Below are 12,687 nucleotides of genomic sequence, written 5' to 3'. Positions count from 1 at the left end.
GTTTTAAGTTAATTTAAGCTAGAAGAATGTTTCTAGTTTCGTTGCCTTAATAAGGAAGAGTCCATCTTTCAAGCTAATAGAAACTACTTTTGTACATATTCAGCTTGGGTCCTTAATTACCAAAATCATAAACCTCTTTTTTTTTAACACTTCGAAAGCAATTTAAATTCTGGGTCTTGTGGTTAAGTTTCTTTGTCTCTTACATTTAGTATTCTCTGTGTTTCTGTTAACAACATCAAAGTTTGTCTTTTAGTTAACTAGCTTCAGAGTTGCATAAGCAGTGTAAGAGTTGACAGCCTTCCTGAACTAAGATAAAAGTACTTCATTCTTAAGAATATCTCTCCCATTCCCTGAAAAACAACTTTTTGCAATTCCTTATATATTTTATTATTCAAGTTGAGACCAGGGTCTGCCTGTCATTGTTTTTCTTCAGATAGTCTGTCTCTTTTACAATTGCAGTCATCTTCTTATTAGGTCCACATAACAAACATCCTCTGTGTTAAAATACATACTATTTCTGGTGCTTCTCAAACAACGAGTGCTTTTTCTTTGCCTTGGAAACTACCAAATCCCAACTCCCAAGTAATTGAGGCCATTCTGGTGATAAACCCAGTGGTGCCGAATTGGTATTCTGATGTGGATTTTTGTTGGGTTTTTGCTTGTTTTTGGATTTAGGGCTGTGTCCAGGGGTTACTCCTTAATCTGCATTCAGGAATTAATCCTGGTGGGCTTTCGAGACCATATGGGATGCTAGGGATGGAACTTAGGTCAGCAATGTGCAAGGCAAGGGCCCTACCCACAATGCTATCACTTGGCTCTATGTACTTGTGTCTTTAGAAACTGACAAATGGGGGCAGAGTGATAGTTCAGGTATGGTGTTTGCCTTCAAGCAGCAGACCCAGCTTCTATCCTGGCTATCCTGTATAGTCCCTTGAGATTTCCAGGAGTAACTCCTGAGCACCGCAGGGTGTAGCCCAAAAAACAAAACAAAAATAACTGGGTAACTATTTACAAATAGACCTTCCAGAATAATTTGCTAATGGTTTCAAGCATTTCCAGAAGAACTCTTTAACCAACATGCTGGAGAAAAGATGAAGGTTTAGGGGCAAGCGTTTTCTTTTTCTTATGGATGCAGGACAGAAGGCAGCTGATGGAACTATTCTGCCCTCCCCCCAAAAAGATAGAGTATTTTTAATTTTGTGTGATTTTTATGCCACACCCAGCAATACTGGGATGTGCTCTCAAGGTTCAGTGCTTCTAGAGTCTATTGTAGTGCCAATGATCAAACCTAAGCCTCCTACATACAAATATGCCCAGCCCCTTGGTATTTTCCCAGTCAAGGTGGATATTTTTTTAAAAAGCGAAACTAAAACCAGACTCAGTATTTTTGGACACAGTTCTCAAATCTAGATGGCTTTTTGCTCTACACCTGGTGGTGCTCAGGGCTTATTCTTGGCTCTGTGTTCAGGGAACACTAATGGTGGTATTAGGGGACCATACGTGATATGAAGGATTAGATCATGGTTGGCCATGTGTAAAGCAAACACCTTAACCACCATGCTATCTCTCCAGCCCTTAGAACATTTTAACTTACAAATTTGAACAGTGTATAACCACAAGTGATTTTGGTTTGTAATTCCTTACTGTGATTGAGATTTATCTGGGTATGTGGTATTGTTTGCCCTGATACTAGAGAAGTTGTTATGCCCTTGATTTTTGTTTTTGTCACCTTTTCTGCTGTCAGTACTTGTGTCAGTATGCTAGCTCTAGTAACTATGTTCCATGTGTCATGAGATTGGCATGCCAGTAACAGGGTTTTTAAAATTCTGTATGTGTGAGAGGATCACTATCACTGTCATCCGGTTGCTCATCAATTTGCTCAAGCGGGCACCAGTAACGTCTCCATTGTGAGACTTGTTACTGTTTTGGCATATCAAATACACCACGGGTATAGGGAGTATATTATCATACAGGGGATCGGGGACCTGAACCCAGTTCTATCACCAGCACCACACAGAACCCCAGCACTGATTCAGGTAGTCCTCCTATCCCACTCCCACCCTCCAGCAGCAGTAGAGTAGCCCTGGCAGCAAACTACCTGACAAGAGGTGTCCCCCAGGTTTCATGGCCAGTGCTTGGGGAGGCCCCGTCTCCCTCCCCATCCTCCTCCTTTGTAGGTAAGATAAAAACTTTTAAGACAAATTCATGGGGGGGGGGGTTGTTTTGTTTTTTTCCATAAGTACATGCATCTTTTTGTCTGCCCCTGATGATTTTTGTGATTTTTGGACTTTTAAAAAAGATATCCTTTAATTGGATTTGGTTTTTTTGTTTTGATTTTGGGGCCATACCTAGCAGTGCTTGGGGCTTACTCTGGCTCTGCACTCAAGGATCACTCCCTGTTGGACTCCAGGGACCATGTGGGATGCCAGGGATTGAACCAGGGTCAAGCATTGTGCAAGACATGTGTCCTACCTGCTGTGCTATCTCCCCAGCCCCTGAAGTCCGGTTTTGGTTTTTATCTTTTGTTTTTTTAATATGAAATGTTCCTCTACTACATCTGACTATAATACTTCTCTCTGGGTATAGAATGGAGAGTTAAATCTGAGTCACTTGAACTTAAGCCATTAAAGAAACTTAAAATAACATAGTTAAACTATACATAACCTGGTTTAACTACTCAAAAACGTAAAAATGCCCTATGTAGACAACATGTTGTTTCTGTTAGCATTAATCGTAAAGTACATATTTGCAAGCAAGGTCAAAATCTCAGGAGACTTATAGGTATCTTGAATACATTTTATTTTTCTTTTGATGAGACAGGGGTGGGTGAGGATCAAGGAGCCAGGTTATACCAGGATCAAATCCTGGCTTCCCACATGCAAAACTTGGTCAGGCCATTGAGCTCTCTTGGGCCCTGATTTATTTTGTTAATGTATTCCTGACTATAGGAATCAAAAGAAAGAACATTTGGGGATTTTTTTTTTCATCCTTTTTGGGTCACACTTGGCGATGCACAGGGGTTGCTCCTTGGTTTGTACTCAGGAATTACTCCTTGTGGTGCTTGGGGGACCATATGGAATGCTGGGAATTGAACCCTGTTAGCCGCATGAAAGGCAAATCCACTGTACTATTGTTCCAGCCTCAGAAAGAACATTTTGAAAGTTACCTATAGTTACATATTATGTCCATAGTTGGTGGTATTGTTCAAATTTGAAACATTACACATTTTCACCTTGAATTTAGAACTAATTTCTTACACTCAAATGAAGTAAATAGGAAGATAGCAGAAACTTTTAGAACGCACTATTCTTTACACTGGTTTAGTAAACAATATGGTTGTAGTAAAACAGACTCATGGCATTTTCTGACTACTCATATTAGGACATTTGGAATCGCTGGTTTGGGGTCCACTCTTGTCAGGGCTTACTCCTGACTTGTTGCTTTAGGGGGACTGTGTATAGTGCTAGAAATTGGTTCAGGGTTGGCCACCTGCTAGGCAATTAACACCTTGTACTATCTCTCTAGCCCAGGAATAACTTTTAGCAAGTTCTATTACATCAGGTCATAGATATTAGTGTTGCAAATAGAAGGGAATTATTGGAAAGTTGATTTGTTAAGGACAATTGTACTTCAATGGGGATGTACTTTAATATCTGGTAGTGTTTAGGGGTACTCCCAGCTCTGCTTGAGGGAAGCATGTATACCAAGGATCAGATGCAGGCCTCCCACATACAAAATTGCACTCAGCCGTTAAGGACAGACTTGAGATTTTGTTGTTTTGATTTGGGACCACACCTTGTGATGCTGAGGGCTTGCTCCTGGCTCTGTGCTCAGGTATCACTCCTGGCTCTGTTTAGGGGACCTGTAGGGTGCCAGGGATTTAACTCTGGTTGGCATGTGCAAGGCAAGCGTCATGCCCACTGTATTATTTCTCCAGCCCCAGATTTCAAATTCTCAACTGCTCATGACTCCCTCAGTTCCAAATAAGAATGTTCTTGGATGCCCAGAGACATGTTTGGTATTTGTATACTTTATCTTTTAAGTGATAATCTTCTCTAAGGTGATAGAGCAGTGAATTCATCTTATCTCTCCACCTTCAGCAAAGTTCATGTTCCTTGCTCTAGTTACAGTAAAGAAAAACTTTAAATTTTGAGCCCAAACACTGGAAATGTGAAGCACATGGTATCATTTAAAACAAGTGCTAGGGGCTAGAGCAATACCACAGTGAGTAGGGCATTTGCCTGTACATGGCCAACCCGGGTTTGATTCCCAGCATTCCATATGGTCCCCTGAGCACAGCCAGGGGTAATTCCTGAGTGCAGAGCCAGGAATAACCCCCATGTATCACCGGGTGTGACCCAAAAAGAAAAAAAAAAAAAAGAAAACCAAGTCCTAAATCTCTCAGCTTATGGGAAGGGACTGACCTTTGATCCCTGGATGTAGATGGAAAAAAATACCTACAGTAGTAGTAATAAATGAGGTACATAAAACATTGTAGAACTATCTATGCTTTTGTTGCTAGGGTATGAAGAGAACTGAATTTTAAGGTGTAAGAGTGGTGATTCGGTGGTCATCGAAGATTAAAGTCAGGAGAGTGCAGCAGGCTGAACACATGCTTTGCATACATGAGAATGGATTTAATACCTGACACCACCAGATGTGGACCCTCAAAAGTTAAAACTGAACAGATTGACTCTCTCCTGAGGTTGAGAGTCACTCCCAGTGGTGCTTGGGAGACACCCGTGGTGTTGGGGATAGAACTAGGCTTTCTACTGTCTCTCCCAATCTTATTAGGAAACATATTTAGTAAGAAAACTGGTGTCTACACTTTAAATTTATTTATTTATTTTTTTTTTTGCTTTTTTGGGTCACACCCAGCTATGCACAGTGGTTACTCCTGGCTCTGCACTCAGGAATAACTCCTGGCAGTGCTCGGGGGACCATGTGGGATGCTGGGAATCGAACCCGGGTCAGCTGCGTGCAAGGCAAATGCTGTACCCGCTGTGCTATCACTCCAGCCCCTGGTGTCTACACTTTAGACACAGGAGAAGATAACTATTCCATGTGTGTATGTGTAGTAGTCTATGACTGTTAGCTTTGTGAGAATGTTTTATTCATAACTATCCTAAAATCTTTTGTTGTTAGTATAATGCCAAAAATGATATGGTGCATTTATTTTTATTTTGGGGTCTTTGGGCAACAGTGCTCAAGGACTTACTCCTGGCTCTGCTCAGGGATCATACCTAGTAGGGCATGGGGGAACTATATGGGGTGCCAGAGGTCCAACCCCAGTCTGCAGTGGGCAAGGCAAGCATCCAGCCCAATTTTTGACCCTAGGATTTTCTTTGTGAGACCTTCCTTAGGTAGTGTATAGATAAACTCTAGAAACTGAAAAGCATATCCTGCTTACCTCTCAAGTGCAGATTGCTACTACCACTTAATACTTGAGGAGAGGCAAGGTAACAGGAATTCATGGTATCACATGAGACAGTTTAATGATATTGTATCATACTCTGGAGAAATATCTGAATTCATACTATATGCTAGGACAGAAATAAAAGTAGGAATTCATAAACTTTTATTTACATAAAAAATGTACTGTCACCTATTTGCACCTATTGTTACATACTGAGCCCTTTGTGTTGTGCCCAAGCCTAGTTCCTGTTTGTGTTTCTGATAAACATTAATGTTGTTAGGTAAAGAGAACCTGTTCCTCCAGTTCAGTTGTAGAGTTTGCGGTTTGCTTTTTTTTTTTCCCCCATTGGTTGGTTTTGGTTTGGGGACCACACCCAGCAATGCTTAGGGGAACCATATGGTGTTGGGAATTGAACCTGGGGCTTCTGCATGCAAAACATACTCTCCAGCACATTGAGTTTATCTCCCCAGCTTTCCACTGTAGTTTTAATCCTAGGATTTAAAAATTTTCTTAAAGGCTTATAATAAAGTGGCTACTCATTTCTCTAGTTGAAACTTGAAGACAGCAAAAATATTCATCCCCTGTCCTAAGTGCAACATTAATACAACAAACATTCTGTGGCTAATCATTATCTTTATTTCCATACTCTCACTTTATGGCCCGTTATCTTTTATTTCCCTGCTTTCACTTTATGACGAGTTAAAGGGCAAATGGGAGTGAAAGATATATTACATCATATAAATGGAGAATCCTTTAGAAAATTGACAAATATTCTGCCAGTAACCTTAGTTGAGTTCACTTTTGCCAATGTGGAGTTATATTCTGCCAGTAACCTTAGTTGAGTTCACTTGTGCCAATGTGGAGTTTTTGTTTTCTTGTTTGGTTGGTTGATTGGTTTTGAGGCCACACCCAGCCGTACTCGTAGTTTATACCTGCTCTGCTCTCATGAGTCAACTCCTAGCAGGCTCAGAGGATCTTATGAAGTGTTGGAGATCGAATCTGGGCTGGCCGTGTGCGAGACAAGCACCCTGCTTGCAGTACTATCACCCTGTTCCTTAGATTATTTCTTTTTTAAGTATAAATTATAAAACAAATTATAAAATTACATTTGTAAATCCAGCCTTATAGTTAACTCTTACTCCCATGGAATGGAAATACTATGTGCGTTTTTTTTTTAAATTTTTATTTATTTATTTTTTGCTTTATGTGCGTTATTTTAAACATTTGTGAAAGTTCTGTATTTTCTCTAGTTGTGAGTAGTTTTATATCTTCTTGGGCTTTTTTTTTGTTTATTTTTTTAATTTTTTTTCTTTTTTATTGAATCACAGTGAGATAAAGTTACAAGGCTTTGGTGACTGAGTTTCAGTCTCACAATGATCGAACATCCATCCCTCCACCAGTGTACTTTTTCAACAACCATTGTTCCCAGTATTCCTTCCGCCACTCCCACTCCAACCCAGCCCTTGCCTCTGTGGCAGGTACTTTCCTTGTTACTCTCTACTTTGGGGCATTATGGTTTGCAGTACAGATACTGAGAGGCCATCGTGTTTGGTACTTTGTCTGCTTTCAGCACACATCTCCCATCCTGAGCAATCCCTCCAACCATCATTGACTTAGTGGTCCCTTCCCTATCCCAACTGCCTCCTCTCCTAGCACTTGAGACAGGCTTCCAACAGGACCAATCCTCCTGGCCCTTGTCTCTACTCTCCTTGGGTGTTAGTCTCATACTGTTATTTTATATTTACTTAGACTTTTTCAACAAACATATGTATATTTGTATCAGATACAGAATCATCTGATTTATTTCAAGTGGGTGTTAGTCTCATACTGTTATTTTATATTTACTTAGACTTTTTCAACAAACATATGTATATTTGTATCAGATACAGAATCATCTGATTTATTTCAAATGATTACGTTGAAAAAGTTTGGGGGGGAGATGCATACATCAGTGTTGGTTCTCAAGTCTGGTTTCCATCCTTTGTGTCCTAGTCAAGCAGATATTAAGCCATGTATATGTGCATTATACATCTTCAGGAACTCTGGTTCGTGGGGAACATGTTTTATAGAGAAAAAACTATTTGGACAAGGGGGCAGATGTTTAAAAGGTTTCAGTAGTGAAGAAGGAAAGACTACAACAGGAATAGAGAAAAGGTGTTTGAAACAAATGTTTCAATTAGACTTCCATGGATGAAGTACCAGTGAGCTGGTGAGGCTAGGAATAGGAAAAAAGATTGGTTTGGGGACTAGAAAATTAGTTACTTCTAAAATTTAGGGTTCTGGGGCCAGAGAAATAGTAAAGGGATTAAGGTGCTTGCTTTGCATGTTCGATCCCCAGTACCACGTATGACCCAATAAACACCACCAAGGGCCCCCAAAACAAGAAATAAAATCCAGAGTCCTTTCATTAGTGAAACTCGAGTTATTTTTTTTTCTCCACCACCCCACCCTTTCATTTTGAGGAATTAGTCTTTTTTTTTTTCTTTTGGGGTCACACCTGGCAATGCACAGAGGTTACTCCTGGCTTTGCCCTCAAGAATTACTCCTGGTGGTGCTCAGGGGACCATGTGGGATGTAATCCTGGGAATCAAACCTTGGTCAGCCGCGTGCAAGACAAACACCCTACCCACTGTACTATCACTCCAGCCCCTGAGGAATTATTCTTGAAGAGGAAACTACTGGAATTCTTTATATGGGCCCTTGAGCACCACTAGGAGTGATCCCTGCGCCAGGAATCCCTGGGCCAGGAATAACTCCTAAGCATCACTGTTTATGGCCCAAAAAGAAAAAAAAAAAAGGAATAAAACCAAACACAACTGGGTGAGAGACAAACCCCACTTCCACCCCACAAAAAAGGAAATCAAAAACTTCAAGAATATTTTATTTTCTTGGCATACTCAAATTTGGGTTTCTTCCCCTTACATGAATCCATCATGTTAATGACATTCAGTTTTGTTTGTAATACCTATAATGTATGGCTGGTCATTAACAGTACATGAATCCATCGTCATATTAATGACATTCATTTCTGTAATGCCTGTAATGTATGACTGATCATTAACAGAATAGACACCTAATTTTTGGTTTCCTTTATTTCAAAGTTAATTTATTTTGGGTTTGAGGCTATAACCAGCAGTGCTCAGGGCTTCTGGCTCTTTGCTCAGGGATTGAATGCTGATCAGTCATGTGCAAGGCAGATGCCCTGCCCACTGTACTATCTCTCTGCACCTCTGCTTCCCATTTTTATAGCCACTCTGTCCTCCCACACCCATACTTGAAAGACTGCACCTCTTAACTATGTAATTTCTGTGTACTAATTTAATAGTTTATAGTTTTCTTTTGTGGATACATATTTATTAGTCTTTCAAATTTGTTGTCCTTACCTCTGGAGCCAAGACTTTCATTTGTAACATCACAAATCAAACTTTATTTGTTGGGTGTCCACAGCCTCTGTAAAAATAGCCAGGGATTCAGCCAGGTGATACAGATACAGCTCACTAGTAGAGCCCTTTCCTTGCCTGGGTGAGATCTTTGGGTTCAATCCCCATAACAAAATCAAAACCAAAAACCTGGAGTTAACATAGTTAAATTATTTCATCTGTGGCTGCATTGGCCTATTCCTAGCTCTCTGCTCAGGGATCACTCCTGTTAGGACTTGGGGTTTCATATGGAGTGCTGGGAATTGAATCTGGCATCAGCTTCATGTAAGGCTAGAGCCCTAAACACTGGTACATTTTCTCTGGCCCAAATTTAGAACTTTTTTAAAGCTCTTTTCTCAATAAATATATAATTAATTGACTTTCAATTGCACCTAGGTAAGGATTACTTAGTAATTCATAAGTTAAGGTTACAAATAACCTTGTTTGAAGTTAAAAACAAAAGATACAAACACTGAAAGCAGACTGAGGTTATGGCATGACAATTAAAATGACCTGGGGCCTGAGCGATTATATAACAGGGGTAGGGTGATTGCCTTACATGTAGCCAAGCCAGGATTGACCTGGGTGTGGCCAAAAAAGCAAAAATTTTAATGATCTTGAGACTTTAATAGGTATGATATACAGCTTTTTCTGCATATCTGTCTTTTTTCTATCAGCTAAATGTGGATTATCAAATTATGTTCAAGTTTAAGGACTAAAGTCTGAATAGTTTAATTAAAAGCCTTGATCAAAGTATAACATTTTAAAGATTAAACTTCATTTACTATGCAACCTCTGGAAGTTTTATTATTTAAGTCAGGCAGCATGAAGACCATACATGATTTTTTCCGTTTCTCATCTTCGGCTATAAGCCGAGAAGAGTGAGTTCACTGTGTATCTGGGATGATGTCTGTGACTAGTCTCTACTGTCCTAAAAAGGAGGCCATAGGGTTGTCTGGCCTCTGGCATTTCATTCTGTAGGCCTCCATTTCTTCCTCTGTGGGCTCTCGGAGTTCATATTGTACAGCCGCTTCCACTCATTGATCTGCATGATCTCCTTGACATGAAGGCGCGCCTCCTTGGCATTCAGCACCTTCTTCAGTTTTTCGTGTTTCTTTTCTTCATCATCACTGTCTGAACTACTCTTTCGATGCTGCTTTTTCTTTTTCTCTTTTAGTTTTTCCTGATGTATCTCCATAAGGGTTTGAGGCTTTTTCACTGATTCTTCTTCAGTTGTCTCATTTAGAATATATATTCCTCTGAATTAGCAACCTCCTTCCCAGCCTCTCCAGTACAGTAGGATCTAGATGAAAAAGGGGTGACAACATTTGTATCCCCATCTGCCATCTTTCCAGTAAGATTCCCAAATATGAGTGTGGTTGTGGATCTCCACATCCTCCTCATACTTGGAGCAGGCGACAGCCCATTCCTGCCCTTTGGTGACAGTCCTATGTTGAGTATTCTACATAGTCTTTGGCGTGAACTAAGAGTTCTACTGGAGGGGCATCCAGATGTTCTTGGCCACGATGCTTGCTTTCTGCTGTTTTTGAAGTCTTCTTTTTTGACTTTGAAGGACTTATACAACAGTTCGAGTTTCATAGAATCAGCTTGTAGATGCACTTCTGATCCTTTGTCAGAGGCTTCCCAAGCGAACAACTGTGTCTGAGCCATTGAAATGGTATCGCCTGCATAGCTCACTTCATCTGATTCTTTCATGCATTGGAATAGGGATTCTCTCATTGCTCTGGTTTTTGGGATCATAGTGGGCAGAATTTGGATCTAAATTCCACAAATATCTTGCAATATCTTCTCGAATCCTAAGATTCCGGAGAGTGATCTGTCTCTTGGAATTACTGGTGCCACTTAAGCAAATCGATGAACAATGGGACGACAGTGCTACAGTGCTAAACTTTTGGCATAAGGGTTAAATTATATGTACAGATGCTCAGTGAAATCAGTTCTTTGTGGAAGAGAAGCAGCTGCTGGATTCTTTACATACATAAACACCCCTCCCAGCCTTGTCATCATGCATTATTCTCTTCTCACAAAGTGAATGAACCATAATTAGGTTCTGGTGTCTTCCAGTTGTAAAAGTTAAACAAGTTGTGTGTTCTCTGGAGCAAACTTCATTTTTGTAAATAAAATTTTTTCCTTGCACACATTTTTATAACAACTATTTTGTATGAAAATTCTTTGGAATTTTATATACAGTATAAAGATATAAAATTATGGGGTGGAGCTTGGAGATAAGAGAGTTAAGCTTTCATATGTAGAATTTTAATTATGTGACAATTATTCTCATGGGAAGGAATTATCAAAAGGGGAAAAGATATTTTTTCCATCATCAAATTTGGTATAAATATAACCATTGTAGATTAAACCAGAAAACTTTTTCAAACTTGATATTCTCGGGTAATTTATATAAAGGTTTATTCTCAGGTAATTTATATAAAGGTTAATACAGGGTATTTGGATTTCTTTACGTGAATAGAGAATGTTGACATCCGTCTATTTGGACTAAAATTTATGCATCTGAAATTCATTAAAGTTTAATTATCCGTGCTCCTTGCCTCTCCATCTCACAGGTAAATTTACTTCCTTGTCTGTTCTTTGTGTTAGTACTGTGTATCAAAGAGGCATTGTGTCCCAAGAAGGCTTTGAGCTACTTGGAAAAAAGGTGCTTATAAAGAACAGGGTAATTATTAATCATAATAAACAATCTTTCTCAAGGTACCTGGGTAACTCCCTTATATTAGTAGCAGTCAGCAAGCAGATAGCTTTTCCCAACAGGCAGGTTGGATTTGTTCACTTTGAATCAAGTAGTTCATAATTTAGGTCAGTGTCTTATAAGAGCCTTTGTAACAGAATGGTTAAGATGGAAAAGACTGGGACAAGAGAGAGAACGCAGCTGGTAAGGTGAACTCCATACACATCCAAATATCTATATAGGATATGAATCAGCAGAGCAAAATAATTAAACTCTTAGAATTGGGGTGGGGGGTGTTTGTTTTGGTAGAATCCAGTACAAACTAAAAAGTGGTTGGTAGGGTTTTATAGATAATAAACCCCATTAATTTTCAGACTTTAGTATTTCTTGAGTGAATCAAATGAGAAATATGAAAAGTAACGTTTATCAGTGCAAATTTCTGGGTAGTAACACTAATTTTAACATTTAGTTTTAAAACATTAGGGGGCTAGGGGCTGGATTGATAGCACAGCGGCTAGGGCGTTTGCCTTGCACACGGTCAACCCGGGTTGATTCCCAGCATCCCATATGGTCCCCTGAGCACTGCTAGGAGTTAATTCCTAAGTGCATGAGCCAGGAGTAACCCCTGTGCATTGCCGGGTGTGACCCAAAAAGCCAAAAAAAAGGGGGGTGGGCTAGCATAGGCTTAAGGCGTAGAGCACATGTTCTGCCATGTGCAAACCCTGAGTTTGATTCCTGGAACTACCTGAAGTACTACCCTCCCCGCCAAGAAAATAAAGACTTTTTTTTTTTTAGGTGCTAAGATTGTATGGTTTATTTGTTTTGTTTTGTTTTGTTTTGTTTTGTTTTTGCTATTTGGGTCACACCCAGTGATGCACAGGGGTCACTCCTGGCTCTGCACTCAGGAATTACCCCTGGCTTTGCTCAGGGGACCATATGGGATGCTGGGAATCGAACCCGGGTAGGCCGCGTGCAAGGCAAACGCCCTACCTGCTGTGCTATCACTCCAGCCCCTGGTTTATTTGTTTTGACTATGCCAAGAATCTGAGGACCTCACAAATACAAGGTACACTAGTAGCCTTATATATTCCAGCCCTAAGAATGTTACCAGCATATAAAAGCATTATTTTAAAGTCGTGAGGGTG

The 12,687-nt window shown here is 40.0% G+C and overlaps 1 pseudogene; it reads right to left on the bottom strand.

The window, feature by feature from the left end:
• Positions 1-9,758: 9,758 nt before the first annotated feature.
• On the bottom strand, positions 9,759-10,990 carry LOC101541579 (pre-mRNA-splicing factor SLU7-like; annotated as a pseudogene).
• Between the last annotated feature and the right edge of the window lie 1,697 nt (positions 10,991-12,687).

The sequence above is a fragment of the Sorex araneus genome, chromosome 1 (assembly GCF_027595985.1).
Source record: "Sorex araneus isolate mSorAra2 chromosome 1, mSorAra2.pri, whole genome shotgun sequence".
NCBI classification, from domain to species: Eukaryota; Metazoa; Chordata; class Mammalia; order Eulipotyphla; family Soricidae; genus Sorex; species Sorex araneus.
Note: the sequence above shows the minus strand (reverse complement) of the source record. Positions and strands in the feature narration are given on the sequence as shown.